General features: G+C 46.6%; 1 protein-coding gene across 4 annotated transcripts in view; it reads left to right on the top strand.

Moving 5' to 3' along the window:
• The window catches only part of FAM131B (family with sequence similarity 131 member B), a 111,718-nt gene that overhangs the window by 68,119 nt on the left and 28,093 nt on the right, over window positions 1–15,506 (top strand). The window lies entirely within an intron of this gene.

Here is a 15,506-nt window from a genome sequence, read left to right as displayed (position 1 = left end):
AAAAATCGTAGCCCATTAGTAGTAAAACAAAAAATTATTAATAAAAATGCCATAAAACTATCCCCTATTTTGTAAACGCTATAAATTTTGCGCAAACCAATCGATAAACGCTTTTTTTGCGATTAGAAGAATACGTATCGGCCTAAATTGAGGAAAAAAAAAGTAAAAAATATTGCCTTTTTTTCAAAATTGTCACTCTATTTTTGTTTATAGCGCAAAAAATAAAAACCGCAGAGGTGATCAAATACCACCAAAAGAAAGCTCTATTTGTGGGAAAAAAAGGACGCCAATTTTGTTTGGGAGCCATGTCGCATGACCGTGCAATTGTCAGTTAAAGCGATGCAGTGCCGAATCGCAAAAAGGGGCAAGGTCCTTAACCTACATATTGGTCCGGGTCTTATCCGGTTAAACTGCTTTTAAGATGAGACATGGTTGCATGCCATAAAGCATACACAAACAATCTTTCCCTCCCCCCAGGGCTGGCCCAAGACATTGTGCTGCCTGGGTCCAAGAATGAAATACTGCCCCCCCCCCCCCAAAAAAAACAGACAGGCTAGGGTAGTATATGGACAGGCTAGGGTAGTATATGGACAGGCTAGGGTAGTATATAGAGAGTCTCAGGTAGTATATGGACAGGCTAGGGTGGTATATGGACAGGCTAGGGTAGTATATAGACAGGCTAGGGTAGTATATGGACAGGCTAGGGTAGTATATAGAGAGGCTAGGGTAGTATATGGACAGGCTAGGGTGGTATATGGACAGGCTAGGGTAGTATATAGACAGGCTAGGGTAGTATATGGACAGGCTAGGGTAGTATATGGACAGGCTAGGGTAGTATATGGATAGGCTAGGGTAGTATATGGACAGGCTAGGGTAGTATATGGACAGGCTAGGGTAGTATATAGAGAGGCTAGGGTAGTATATGGACAGGCTAGGGTAGTATATGGACAGGCTAGGGTAGTATATTGACAGGCTAGGGTAGTATATGGACAGGCTAGGGTAGTATATAGACAGGCTAGGGTAGTATATGGACAGGCTAGGGTAGTATATAGAGAGGCTAGGGTAGTATATGGACAGGCTAGGGTAGTATATGGACAGGCTAGGGTAGTATATGGACAGGCTAGGGTAGTATATGGACAGGCTAGGGTAGTATATAGAGAGGCTAGGGTAGTATATAGACAGGCTAGGGTAGTATATAGACAGGCTAGGGTAGTATATGGACAGGCTAGGGTAGTATATAGACAGGCTAGGGTGGTATATGGACAGGCTAGGGTAGTATATGGACAGGCTAGGGTAGTATATAGAGAGGCTAGGGTAGTATATGGACAGACTAGGGTAGTATATAGACAGGTTAGGGCAGTATAGGGACAGGCTAGAGAGGTATATAGAGAGGCTAGGGCAGTATAGGGGTGGGCTAGGGTAGTATAGAATCAGGCGGAGCGGCTCGGGGGGCAGTTGTCATCATGATTCACAAAACTACTGGAAAAAAAATCTTGATTGTCAATTTCCTATTTAAATATAAAAGGAGAGGCGGCTGTGGTTCAATTTGCTGCCCCTCTCAAAGTTCTCCCTGGGTTCCTTTCAATCACTGGATTTCAGTTATTTCATTCCAGTCATGGAGGTTCACATGTGGACATTAAAGGGGTTGTAAAGAGAAAAAAAAATCCCTAAATAGCTTCCTTTACCTTAGTGCAGTCCTCCTTCACTTACCTCATCCTTCCATTTTGCTTTTAAATGTCCTTATTTCTTCTGAGAAATCTCCACTTCCTGTTCTTCTGTCTGTAACTCAACACAGTAATGCAAGGCTTTCTCCCTGGTGTGGAGAAAGCCTCTTGAGGGGGCGAGCAGGAGTGTCAGGACGCTCTCTACTTTGCAGATAGAAAAAAAAGCTGTGTGTTAGTGGGCTCCTTTTTCTATCTGCAAAGTAGAGAGCATCCTGACACTCCTGCTTTCTCCACACCAGGGAGAAAGCCTTGCATTACTGTGTGTAGTTACAGACAGAAGAACAGGAAGTGAGGATTTCTCAGAAGAAATAAGGACATTTAAACGCAAAATGGAAGGATAAGGTAAGTGAAGGAGGACTGCACTAAGGTAAAGGAAGCTTTTTAGGGAATTTTTTTTTACCTTTACAACCCCTTTAACTAGGGGTGGTCTGCATGTAAATGCAGCCTGTGTAAGAATAAACTACCCCTTCAGACTGACCTTCACCTATCAAAGCACAGTGATATTTGCATAACTCCTCCCAAGAGGCAGCCCACTGCTTGCATCAGGGCTCTTGAGAACGGTCCCAAGGCAAGGTGCAGTGATGTTTTCAGGAAGCTATGTACAGCGCCCTGCAAGCCCCTCCTACAAGCCATCACCTGACTGCATCGCATATAGAAGCGTAGAGACCCAGTGATGACATCACTGAGTCTAAAACAGATTTTATTAAAGTGGATGTAAACCTGATTCATGAACTTTGACCTGTATCTGTAGTGTTTACGTATCTCTCTCCAAGCCCTGAGTCCCATGTGTTTCTGCTGCTCCGTTCCTCTGTTATCAGCATGATAACTGCTGACAAGTTCTCCGACAACCAATATAAAAACAGCCTGAAATGTGTGTCAGGGGTGGGTGCTATAAATAGATTAGCAGAGAGCTTGTCTTGTCACAGCAAAGATCTGCACATTCCTTCCTTCCTCTGCCTATGTGGAGGAGGAGTGTGTACCTTTCCTCCAATCAGTTCTCACACAGTGTAAGCCAAGAATCCACTCCTACTGCTAAATGAGGAAGTAAAAATTCTAACACAATGTTAGAATTCTAAAGAATATAGCAAGCTGAAGACAGCAGATAAACATGTAAAACTTTTTTAGGGAGATTTGTTTCATCCCTGTGCATCATCTGAGGCTGTACACTTCGCTGGGTATATGTGAGGGGTAACATCCACTTTAAAGCGGACCATCAGGCATTTTTTCACCTTTCTATCTATTAAATCTTCTGCTCTTGTTGTTTTAACTTTGGATAGTAAAACATTTTTTTTCTGCCAGTAATTACCTTATATATCCCACTTCCTGTTCCTTGTCTGGTAAAAAGCCTAGGCTTATGGCATCATGCACAGCTCTCTCTCTCTCTCTCTCTCTCTCTCTCTCTCTCTCTCTCTCTCTCTCTCTCTCATAAGAGTTTGTCAGGAAGGGGGGGAGGTTAGTCGTAATGGGGCCAATGAGAGCTGCAGAGCTGGAGGTGTGCCTCTGTGTGTCTATGTAAATCCAGGAAGTGAACAGGCAGCCGCTTCAGCTGCCCACAGTTAAAATGGCTGGAGCCAGACTCAGTGGAGGGAGATTTCTGCAGCATATTTGGCAAGTACAGAATCACAGTATATATAAAATAATATGCAAAGTGGTTGGAGGGAAGCTTCAGAATGGCAAAAACGTTTTTATTACAAATTATGTGAGCAGACTGTAGTTCCTCTTTAAAGGGGAGTTCCAGCCAATTTGTATGTTTATTAAAAGTCAGCAGCTACAAAAAGTGTAGCTGCTGGCTTTTAATAAACAGACACTTACCTGCTCCAGCGACGCGCCGGCCGGGGCTCCGCTCCTCTCCCCCCCTCCCCGGCCGGCGTCTTCATTCTCAGTGTGGGCACCCGGCCGTGACAGCTTTCGGCTTCACGGCCGGGCACCCACTGCGCATGCGCGAGCGGCACTGCGCATGCGCGAGCGGCGCGGCCCGGCGCTGCGCCGTGTAATTGGCCAGGAGATCGCCTAGGACCTGTGACGTGTCCTAGGCGATCGCCTACAGCAGCCACTTCCTGTAGACGATTAAGCTTAGTCGCCTACAGGAAGGAGGAAGTGGGACAGGAAGTCCCACTCGTGCTGAAGCCCCCACTCCCCCCCAAAAAAATTACATGCCAAATGTGGCATGTAAGGGGGTGAGGAGTGGGATAAGCGGAAGTTCAAATTTGGGTGGAACTCCTCTTTAAGTAAGGTGACCAGAGTTTTTTAATGAAATCCCGGGACATTTTTTTTTTTACTACTAATGGGCGGCAATCAGCGACACTCTGCCCGTCACCGCCGCCCGCCTCACAGCCTGTCAAGTCTTACTCTCCGGGCCCCCGGCTACTACTGGGTGGGGTGCAGAGGAAGATCACTCCGCCAGGGAAGGCAAGGAGATAAGCAGGCAGCCGGCTGGCCGGGACTTGAGCCAAGGCAGAAGAACATTAAAGCGGAGCTGAATGGGCATGCACCCGAAACTGAAGAAATATTCCCTTCGCTCCGACCAGCACATGATCATCAGAAAGGGGCACAGATTATGGGGAAAAAAATACACCCCCCTAAGCTAGTAGGAGCGCCGGGGGGGTGTAATTCTGTTTATTTTTTTATTCTGCACTGACTGTCTTTAAAATTTCCCCAGCCCCTGTTCAAATCCAATCTGGGGACAAAACCGGGGACAGACTTGGTCCGGGGACAGTGTCCTCAATCTGATGACTGTCCCCAGCAACCGGGGATGTTTGGTCACCCTGGCCCATATTCTCTCTAAATGTCCGCAGGCGGCGCGTAAGGCATTTACACTCCACAGCCCCAAACTACAGGAGCAAGTGCTGTATTCCCCAAACACTTGCTCCGTAGTTTGGGGCGGCGGAATGTAAATGGCCCGGCGTAGCCACGCGTATCTTCAAGGGGGCGGCTTCTATTCAAATTAAGCACGCCCCCGATTCTAAGTAACTGCGCATGCGCCGGGCTTAAAAAAGCCCAGTGCGCATGCTCCAGTTCTCGGCGGAAAACGTCAATGACGCCGACGTGTGCGTCATTGACGTAAAGTCGTATTCAAGAACGACTTAGGGAAACGACGTAGCCGACGGAAAAACACGACGCGGACCCGACGCTATCCGTAACATGGCCTACGTGGGACATGCGGAAACTTACCCCTCATATAGCAGGAGTAAGTTTCCGCTTACGCAAACGACGTTAGCGACGGGTACGCAACGCAAAATTGTTCGGGAATCGGCGTAGCAGGCTCATTTGCATAAACAAATGAGACCTGAACGTAAACGCCATCTAGCGGCGGCCGGCGTAATTACATTTAAGATCCGACAGTGTAAGTGACTTACACATGGCGGATCTTAAGTGTATCTATGCGAAAATGATTCTAAGAATCAGTCGCATAGATACACGGGCCAAAAACGAGAGATACGATGGAGTATCCTGAGATACTCCATCGTAACTTCTCTCAGAATATGGCACCCTATCTTTAAGGTTTCATTTAAAAATGTTGATGGGGGGGGGGACTAGGGAAGGCAAAGTTTAGACAGAAATAACTTCAGCTTTAAAGTGCAGCTCCAGTCCAAACGTTTTGTTTTGTTTTTAATTTTGGACAGAGTGGAGAGGAATAGGATCTCAGGAACTGGTTCTGCTTGGTATAAAGGCCGTGATTAGGTGTTTTTCCACAAACTGTACTAATCTGAAATGTGTCTTCATACTAAGGTGCCATACCTTAGCTTGAAGTTGAAATCAGGCTTTCAATGGGAGTGTCTGCTCTGAAGGGGCGGTCCTGGCTTTATGGGAGAAGCTCGGGTTGGATGTCTATAGTAGATTGGGTAAGGGGGTGGGGCAGTGGCACAGAGTCGGAAAAGCTGCAGACTGTGACCATTGTGATCTCTTATAGATCCAGCACACAGTAGGACTTGGGGGGTTACAATAGTGTGTATCACCTTACAAATCTTTTACCAAGTAACACCTCCTGTAAATGTATTTAATCTTTGTATTTAGCTATTCATCTGGAGTGTATAAAATAAAAATACAGGAATGTTTTTTTCACTTTCCCCCCTTGCGCACTCTTTAACGCCAAATTAAAAATGCATGCTTTCATTTTTCTGCTTGATTGATCTGGTGGCGCTGTGCGTGTCGGCTCATCGAGTCCCCGCGGGAGTCGCTCGCTGATTCTAGGCATTTCTTCTTGATTTGCAGCTCTGGATACTGAGACTTAGAGCCTCGGGGGGCAAATATCGGGGAGGCACTTTTATAATTACTTGTACGTACATATAGTGAGAATCAGACCGCCCAGAGCTCAATGAGGGCAGCCGCTGTTATCCCTGATCCGGCCCCCTCAGGATCGGGATAGGGTGATCCATGAACAGGAATTTTCTGCTCAGTGGAATGTTCTTCTTATGAAGAATGGGTGGGGGGGGGGGCTGGGGGTGCATGGCAATACAGATCTCAAAGAGGCGCAATTCTAATACGCTCTGTCTTCTTTCTTTATCTTTATCTATTTTTTAAACAGCTGGCTGAATCATTTTTTCAAACAAGTGGCCAGAAAGCAGAACCCCCAAGTGTGACATTGGCATTGTTCTTGGCCAAAAATGGCAGGAGAGAGAGAGGGGGGGGAGAGAGGGGAAAGAGGAAGGAAGGAGAGATAAAGGAAAAGAAGAAGGGGGAGAGAGAGGGAAAGGAAGGGAGAGAGAAAGAGGAAGGAAGGAGAGAGAGAGAGGAAGGAAAGAAGGAAGGAGAGAGAGAAAGGAAGGGGGGAAGTAAAGAGAGAGTATGGAAGAGAGGAAGGGAGAGAGAGAGAAAGGAAGGAAGGAGAGAGAGAGAAAGAAAGAAAGGAAGGGAGAGAGAGAGGGGAGAGAGGAAGGAAGGGGAGAGAAAGGAAAAGAAGAAGGGGGAGAGAGAGGGAAAGGAAGGAAGGAAGGAAGGAGAGAGAGGAAGGAAGGAAGAGAGAAAGAGGAAGGAAGGAGAGAGAGAGGAAGGAAAGAAGGAAGGAAGGAGAGAGAGAGAAAGGAAGAGAGGAAGTAAAGAGAGAGTATGTAAGAGAGGAAGGGAGAGAGAGAGAAAGGAAGGAAGGAGAGAGAGAGAAAGAAAGGAAGGAAGGGAGAGAGAGAGGGAGAGAAAGGGAGAAGAGAGAGAAAGAAAGGAAGAGAGGAAGGGAGAGAGATGGAAAGGAAGGAAGAAAGAAAGGAAGTATAAAGGGAGAGAAAGGAAGAGAGGAAGGGAGAGAGAGGGGAAGGAAGGGAGGAGAAAGGGAGAGAGAGGGAAAGGAATGAAGGAGAGAGAGAGAGAAAGGAAGGGAGAGAGGGAAAGGAAGGAAGGAGAGAAAGGGGGAGAAAGGAAGGGAGAGAGAAAGAAAGGAAGGAAGGAGAGAGAGAGGGGGGTAGAAAGGGAGGAGAGAGAGAGAAAGAAAGGAAGGGGGGAGGAGAGGAAGTTAGGGAGGAGAGAGAGGAAGGGAGAGGAGAGAGAGAGAAAGGAAGGGAGGAGAGAGAGGAAGGAAGGAAGGAGAGGGAGAGAAAAGAAGGGAGGAGAAGGAGGAAGGAAGGAGAGAGAGAGAAAGGAAGGGAGGAGAGAGAGAGAGAAAGAGAGAGAGAGAGAGGAAGGGAGGAGAGAGAGAAAGAGAGAGAGAGAGAGAGGAAGGGAGGAGATAAAGAGAGAGAGAGAGAGAGAGAGAGAGAGGGGGGGGGGAAAGCAAGAAAGCAAGGGAGGAGAGAGAGTAAAGAAGGAAGGTAGGAGAGGAAGGAAGGAAGGAAGGGAGGAGAGAGAGAGAAAGAGAAAGGAAGGGAGGAGAGAGAGAGAAAGAGAAAGGAAGGGAGGAGAGAGAAAGAAAGGAAGGGAGGAGAGAGAGAGAAAGGAAGGAAGAGGGGAGAGAGAGAGAAGGGAAGAAAGCTCTTCTAAATTCCTTTCTCCTGGAAGGTGAAAAGTAACGTGAAATACACACCTAAAGCCATGTTTTTGGACGCATATTCATAAAGGTGCATTTAGGTGAGTCAAGCGCTTGTGCGTTTGTTAATTTTACTGACAAGAATAATAATTTATTCTGGTCCTTGAAATGAATGAATGTCCAAATGCTTGACATGCTAAGCATGTTTAGATCAGGTGTTTTTTTCTCCCAAAATCCTTTTCTCCTAAACATGCAAGTAAAGTTTTTTTCTCTGCCCCTTAATACCTGTAAATACCTATCTGCATAGACATGTAGGCTAACAAACGTTTTAGCAAGCCACTTTTAGAACACCAAGTGTGCATGATGCCTTATGCCGCGTACACACGATCATTTTTCAGGTTGTAAAAAATTACGTTTTTTTTTTTATGTCATTAAAAACAATCGTGTGTGGGCTTCAGAGCATTTTTCGGGTTATAAAAAACAGCCAAATTTTTGTTCGAACATGCTCTATTTTTTAACGATGTTTTTAACGTTGTCGTTTTTTCGGGTTGTAAAAAATGGTCTTTAACAGCGTGAAAAATCCGCGCATGCTCAGAAGCAAGTTATGAGACGGGAGCGCTCGTTCTGGTAAAACTACCGTTCGTAATGGAGTAAGCACATTCATCACGCTGTAACAGACAGAAAAGCGCAAATCGTCTTTTACTAACAGGAAATCAGCTAAAGCAGCCCAAAGGGTGGCGCCATCCGCATGGAACTTCCCCTTTATAGTGCCGTTGTACGTGTTGTACGTCACAGCGCTTTGCTAGAGCATTTTTTTTCCCACGATCGTGTGTAGGCAAGGTCGTTTTAATGATCGGGTTGATAAAAACGTTGTTTTTTCTAGACCCTTAAAAACATAGTTTTTTACAACCCGAAAAATTATCGTGTACGCGGCATTAGGGTTAGAGCAGTTACACTGTTGAATGCCCTACAGCATAAGGTGATAATGGTAGAATCAATAGCAGATTTTAAAAATAAGGACTATAAGGTTTCTTTACAACTATTAGTATCTACAGTGATAATGAGGAAAGGATTAGTCTGATCCTGTAAGCTAAGTTTTGTGGGGTCAGGAAGGATTTTCTTCCCCCTGGGAGACAAAGTCTGCCATAGTTGCCCAAAGGGAGTTTTTCTGTAGTCCTCCATACTTAAACCTATTGATTCTATGAATTATTAAAGAAAAATACCCCAGCTAGTCAGCAAAAAAAAAAAAACTACCTAAACTGTGCTTTTTGAGTAAAAAATAAATAAAAAATCTGCAACAAATAAAAGCTAAGGGGAGAAGGGGAAGAAGGAGTACATTAGGACTGATTTGGTTAAAGTGGAATTGAAGTCTAACATTTAGGCCCCGTACTCACGACCAAACATGTCTGCTGAAACTGGCCCGCAGGCCAGTTTCAGCAGACATGTTTGGTCGTGTGTGGGCGCGAGCGGGCCGAATTCCAGCAAACATTTGCCCGCCGGGCCTTTTCCCAGCAGACAAATATTCGTGGACTTGTTTTAAAACAGTCCGCTGGAATTCGGCCCGCTCGGACATGTACGGTCGTCAGTACAGACCTACCGTACATGTCCAGGCGCCCGCCGTCCCTCGCATGCGTCGAATGACTTCGACGCATGCGTGGAAGCATTTTAAAGGCGGGCCGCCCACGTCGCCGCGTCATTGTCGCGGCGACACCGCGTCATCGACGCGGCGACACCGCGGACACGCCCCGCGTATTGTTTACGCGCGGACTTCTGTACGATGGTGTGTACAACCATCGTACAGAAGCCCTCTGGCAGACATGTATGGTGGAAACGGTCCGACGGACCGCTTTCACCATACATGTTTGCTCGTGAGTACCCGGCCTAACTGTTCTTAAAGGAACACTAAAGTCAAAAATGTTTTTTTTTGGTAAAATAAAAAACATGTTATACTTACCTCCACTGTGCAGCTCGTTTTGTACAGGGTGTCTCCGGACCCGGTCTTCTGGGGTCCCTTGGCGGCTGTCTCGGTTCCTCCTCGCAAGAGCTTTCCACCTTCATGCGAGCTCCCTCGCATAGTGGAAAGCTCTTGCGAGCGCGCTCCCTTGATACAGCGGCGGCCATAGCCGCCGACTGTATCACTCGGCTCCGCCCCTGGCGCACCGCGTCATTGGATGTGATTGACAGCAGCGCCAGCCAATGGCTGCGCTGCTATCAATCCGTCCAAGCTAGCCAATCAACGGCCGGGCTGGGAACCGAACAGGATGACGGGACACGCGCAGGACTTTCGAGGGGTGAGGTAAGTAAAACGGGGGCTCGGGGGGCGGTGCTGTAGGATGTTTTTTCACCTTAAGGAGGCCTCTGATGGGGATCCTAATATAAGGGGGAATCTGATAGGGACATTGATGTAAGGTGGCACACTAATGGTGACCCTAATGGAAGGGGGCACTCTGATAGGGACCTTGATGGAAAGGGGCACTCTGATAGGGACCCTTATGGAAGGCGGACTCTTATGAGGACTGTGAATGAAGGATGAACCTGATGGAAGGGGGACTCCTAAGGCAGACTCTGATGTAAGGGGGGTGGCCTCTGTTGGGGACCCTCAGGTTAGGGAGAACTCTGATGGAGAGCGTTATTTAAGGTGGACTCTGATAGGGACCCAGATGGGAATTTTTTTTCGGCCGGTTCTCTGATAGGGCTTTGATAGGGACCATGCTGGGGATTTTTTTTCAGACCATGATTATTTGTAAAATATACAATGTGGCCCTTGTACTTAAAAGTTTGGAGACCCCAGCCTTAGTGCATTGGTATGATGCTCAAAATGAATAGCACCGCAATGCATGTACTGCAACACAACAGTAACGTCCATTGCCACACATGGGCCTTTATGGACATCCGGAAACAAAGACAACCCGTCTAAGGCAAGGCAGGTTTAATTTTATCCTGCCCTCCATTTTATCTGCATAAAGCCTGAAGCATCGTTGCTGGAAAACAAACAGCTTGTGGCCGCCCGCCAGCAAGGCTGGAAACAACTTGGAACAATGTTTCTTTTTCCACAAAGGGACGGCAGAGGAGATAATAACAATCATTTGCAAATCGCTTTATTGCAGTGGGACATGAATTAGAACAAAAAAAAAAAAACAATTTATAGATTTTGTTTCATTTCAAGGAACTAAATGTATTCAGTATCTAAATCAGCGCTAAAAAAAAAAGCGTTAGAGGGATCAAGTTTATATTTATATAGCTAAACATTCATTTTGCTCTAGGCTAAGTGCTGTCTTGAAACAGGTGCAAGTTGTTAGCTCCAAAACTGATTGGGGTAGATTCAGGAAGCTTTTACGGCGGCCTATCTCCAGATACGCCGCCGTAATTTCAAATCTGCGCCGGCGTATCGTTACGCCGATTCCCAAAGGCAGATACGCTTAAAAAATAGGCTTCCTCCGCCGACGTAACTTGAATGCGGCGGCGTAGAATTGTGTGCAATATTACGTTGGCCGCTAGGGGCACTTCCGTTGTTTTCGGCGTAGAATATGCAAATTACCTAGATACGCCGATTCACAAACGTACGTACGGCCGGCGCAATTTATTTACGTCGTTTACGTTAGGCTTTTTCGGTGTAAGGTTGCTCCTGCTATTAGGTCGCGCAGCCAATGTTAAGTATGGACGTCGTTCCCGCTTTGAAATTTGAATTTATTACGTCGTTTGCGTAAGTCGTTTCGAGAATAGGGCTGGACGTAATTTATGTTCACGTCGAAAGCAATGACGATTTGCGTCGGAATTTCGAGCATGCGCACTGGGATTTTTTCACGAACGGCGCATGCGTAAAATATGCGGAGTCAACCTAATTTAAATAAAACACGCCCCCTCAACATCATTTGAATGACGTGCGCTTACGCCGCCCCCATTTACGCTACGCCGCAGTAAGTTAGGAGGCAAGTGCTTTGTGAATACAGCACTTGCCTCTCAAACTTACGGCGGCGCAGCGTAAATACGATACGCCGCGCTGCCGTAAGAAGGGGCGCAGCTACCTGAATCCGGCCCATTGTGTTTTGCATGGATTTGCATAACAATTCAAATCACATGCTTTATAGGTCTCATTTAAAGTATTAGGTTAATAAACTTAAAAAAATAAAAAGTAAGGGCACTAAAAGTATTTAAAATGCTTGCTTGCATTATTGTTCCATAAATGGTTTCTACTCTACTTACAATGTACCAGGGGTGTATTTAGGTTTTGTGCTGCCCTAGGCCTGGTGAAACTCGCGCACCCCCTACTTTATATATGACACACCCCTTCCTTTTTAAGACCCGTCCTGTCATTTTCATGGGATGAGCACAGGGGGACAGGGTGGGATGAGCATAGAGGGACAGGGTGGGATGAGCATAGAGGGACAGGGTGGGATGAGGACAGGGTGGGATGAGCACAGGGGGACAGGGTGGGATGAGCACAGGGGGACAGGGTGGGATGAGCACAGGGGGCAGCTTTTTCACCGCCCCCCCCGCAAAGTGCCGCCATAGGCCTGGGCCTTGTCGGCCTAGGCCATAATACATCTCTGCCCTTAAGGCTCGGTTCACATATGAGCCACATGCGGCTCACAGCAGGGGTCCAATGCGTCCTGGTCCACCGTTTCAGGTCTGATTTCAGCCCGAATTTTGGGCTGAATTCAGACCTGAAATTGACCAAAAGACGCACAGCATTTTTGTGCAAAACACACCGGACCGGCTGCAGAGATATGTGAACCGGCTCCAAAGAGCCCGTCAAAATCTCCTGCTATTGCGAATTGGAAACCGTCTCCAATTCGCAATGGCCTGAACCCAGCCTTAATGTTCTAGCAAGTTTTATTACTTCAGTAGGGGTCATTTTCCTAGCACAGACCCAGCCTTCCTTGCACGCCTTAGACCTGCCCTAATCTGAGTATTGCTGATTACTGTCTGTGTTGGCCCAGCTCCTCTGCTCTTCCCTAACCTCCCTTAATATGTAGCTGCCAGGGAAGGAGCAAAGGGGAATATTCAATTAAGTGACAGCTCTGAGGCTGCTGACATCAAATGCAAGATGATGGTGCCCAGCTGCCGTGACAGGGGAGGCTTTCCCAGGTCAATAACATGCATAAAATCTGGTCTAGCAACAGGGCCTATTTAAGGGCTCAAACTTTAGTTTAAAGGTAATTTCATGGAGTATGGCTAATTTTAAAGGCCCATTTGCTTTTTTTTGGTATGTTACTGCATGTGGGTTATTATGCGTTATGTCGTGTGTTAGCGATCGCTGCGTAAGTCAGCCCACTGAAAATAATGGACCGCCAATGCACCAAAATGTTCATAGAATCAGCAATGGAAATTTTACCAAATGCACTATGGTGCTTTGCCACACCTTGCCTCATTGTGTTGGAATGCCATACAAAATTAAAAGCACCATAATGTGCAACAGTGTAAATGGGTCCTCAAGGGCAGTGATTAAAGCTGGCCCTACACGCATCATTTTTCAAAATTGTTGGCCCTGTTGGCAACACATGGATTGACAAAAGTTTACATTTCAATTGACTTTTTTTGACTCTCTGGGTCGAAAATTGTGCATCCAAGCAGGCACTGTTTGGGTTTTCTGACAGCTGGCCATAGGTGAAGAAGAATACATGAGAGGGGGGTCCAAATCCTCCCTGATTGTCTGAGTGGCCTAAGCTACTGCTGACAGCAACTGCCGCTCCTGCCCTCTGGCATAACTCAGAGAGAGGCAGGAGCAATTCAGAGGGAGGGAGGTTCTCATTAGGTCCCTCTCAGCATGGAACTATTAACGGGGGGGGAGCTGAACTGGGGTAAAGGAGCTTTGTACTGGGGGGGGAGGGGCTGTACTACTAGTAGGAGAGATCTGTACTGGGGTGGATCTCTGCACTGGGGAAGATCTATACTAGTGGTGCAGGATCTGTAGAGGGAGAAATCTGTACTGGGGTGATCAGCACTAGGGGGGATCTATATGGTTGGGACGCGGTCAATAAGAGGGGAAATCTGTACTGTACTGAGAGGAATCTGCACTAGTAAGATCTGCACTGTGGTGAGATCTACACTTTTGGGGGGGCTGTACTGGAGGGGGATCTGCACTAGGTGAGATACCTGTAGATTTTGTGGAAGTGGGATCTGTATTGGGGGAAGGGGATCTGTACTGGGAGAGCGGTACTACTAGTAGGAGAGATCTGTACTGGGGGGAGGAGATCTGTACTGGGGGATATCTATACTGGGGGGTAGGATCTATGCTGAGAAGGGGAGCGGGATCTATACTGGGCGGGTAAGATCTATACTGGGCAGGTAAGATCTGTACTGGGGGAGATCTGAATTGGGGGAAATCTACACTTCTGGAGGGGAGATTGGTACTGGAAGAAATATGTACTGTACTGGGGGAAGGGGAGGTCTGCACCGGAAGAAATCTCTACTGGGCAGGCAGGATCTGTACTGGGGGAGAAATCTGCACTGGGGAGATCTATAATGTGGGAGTGGGGATCTGTACAGGCAGGAAATCTATACTGGGGGGGTAGATCTCTACCTGCTGACTCCTCCCCATCACTGGAAAAAAAATCTGTGGCCCTGAATAGGTGTACGGCCGGATTAAAGGGGTTGTATAGACAAAAATATTTTCCTCTTAAATTAAAGTCTGACAGTAGCTGATAAAGTAAAAAGTAATGTTTTGCATTATAACTAGTTTAATACCTGTTGAAATCGAGCTGTTTTATTCACCTCTGTCACTCCTGAATCATTATTCTCACTGACTTCCTGGTTTGCAGTGCACATTCATTCTTGCTACATCACTGCCTAATGAGAACTACAGTTCCCATTAGGCTTAGCCTCCATGCCTGTGAGGGATAAGAGAGCATCTTCACGCAGGGCTGTAGTCATAGGGAGGGGGTGAGCACATTCTGCTTTCCACCATGCAAAACGGCTCAGATGCTGGTGGAAAGCAAGAAGAGGAGAGACAGGAAATGGAATTTTCAAACCTGGATTTCTGTATTTTGGAGGTCAAAAGGAAAAACGAGGTAAGCGATATTTAAATGCTCTAGCTTACAGCAATCAATTGATCTAATAAAAAACAAACCTTTAGTGTTCCTTTAAGTGTTTTAAGGGTCAGTGATAGCTGAAAGACAGGGGGGGGATGAGGCACCCCAAAATCTAGTATTTAAAAATAGCGTTTGAATGAAAATTAGATATTAAAGCGGAGGTTCACCCTAAATCCTATCTAATGTTCAATCGCACTATCTTGGTGTGTATAGTAACAAATCACTATCCATTTTTTTCAAATAACAATCGAATACCTTGTTTAGACAATGTCTAGCAGTGACTTCCTGGTTCTCCTCCCGCGGGGGCGTGTCGCTTCGTCTCTCTGCGCCGCAATGTCTCCTGGGAGCTCAGCGTCACGCTGCCCAAGAGACGATTAAGACTGCATATAGAGCAAATCTTGCGTGATTTCGATCGTTGCGTGACTCATGCAGGTGGTCACGTGACGAATGCGGCTCCAAATCCCGGAAGGATTTGCTTGTGGGCTTCACAGTGCCCACAAGCAAGATGGACCCGCTCCGGGCAGAATTTTATAAAGTACTTTTTACTGCAGAAAGACAAGGCGGAGGGCTAGTGAAATCGGACACGTAAGTAAACTATTAATGACAAACCGACCGGCAGATGCACATTAAAAAAAAAAAACGGAACCCCCGCTTTAAACAAAAGCTCTGCCAATGACACAGGCAACAAACACAAACTCTTGTGCGCAACTGAGCCAAGTCATCAAGAGACAACATGCACCTGATTCCAGAGGCAACTAAACTGAGAGTCAAATAGAATTGTAACATGGCAGGCAACCCCTGTCTGTTGTACCCCAATTAATGATCATTAATGCTAGGAGATTATAATTACTATGTGTA

The sequence above is a fragment of the Rana temporaria genome, chromosome 8, assembly GCF_905171775.1.
Source record: "Rana temporaria chromosome 8, aRanTem1.1, whole genome shotgun sequence".
In the NCBI taxonomy this organism is placed as follows: Eukaryota; Metazoa; Chordata; class Amphibia; order Anura; family Ranidae; genus Rana; species Rana temporaria.
This window is presented reverse-complemented; position numbering and strand designations above follow the sequence as displayed.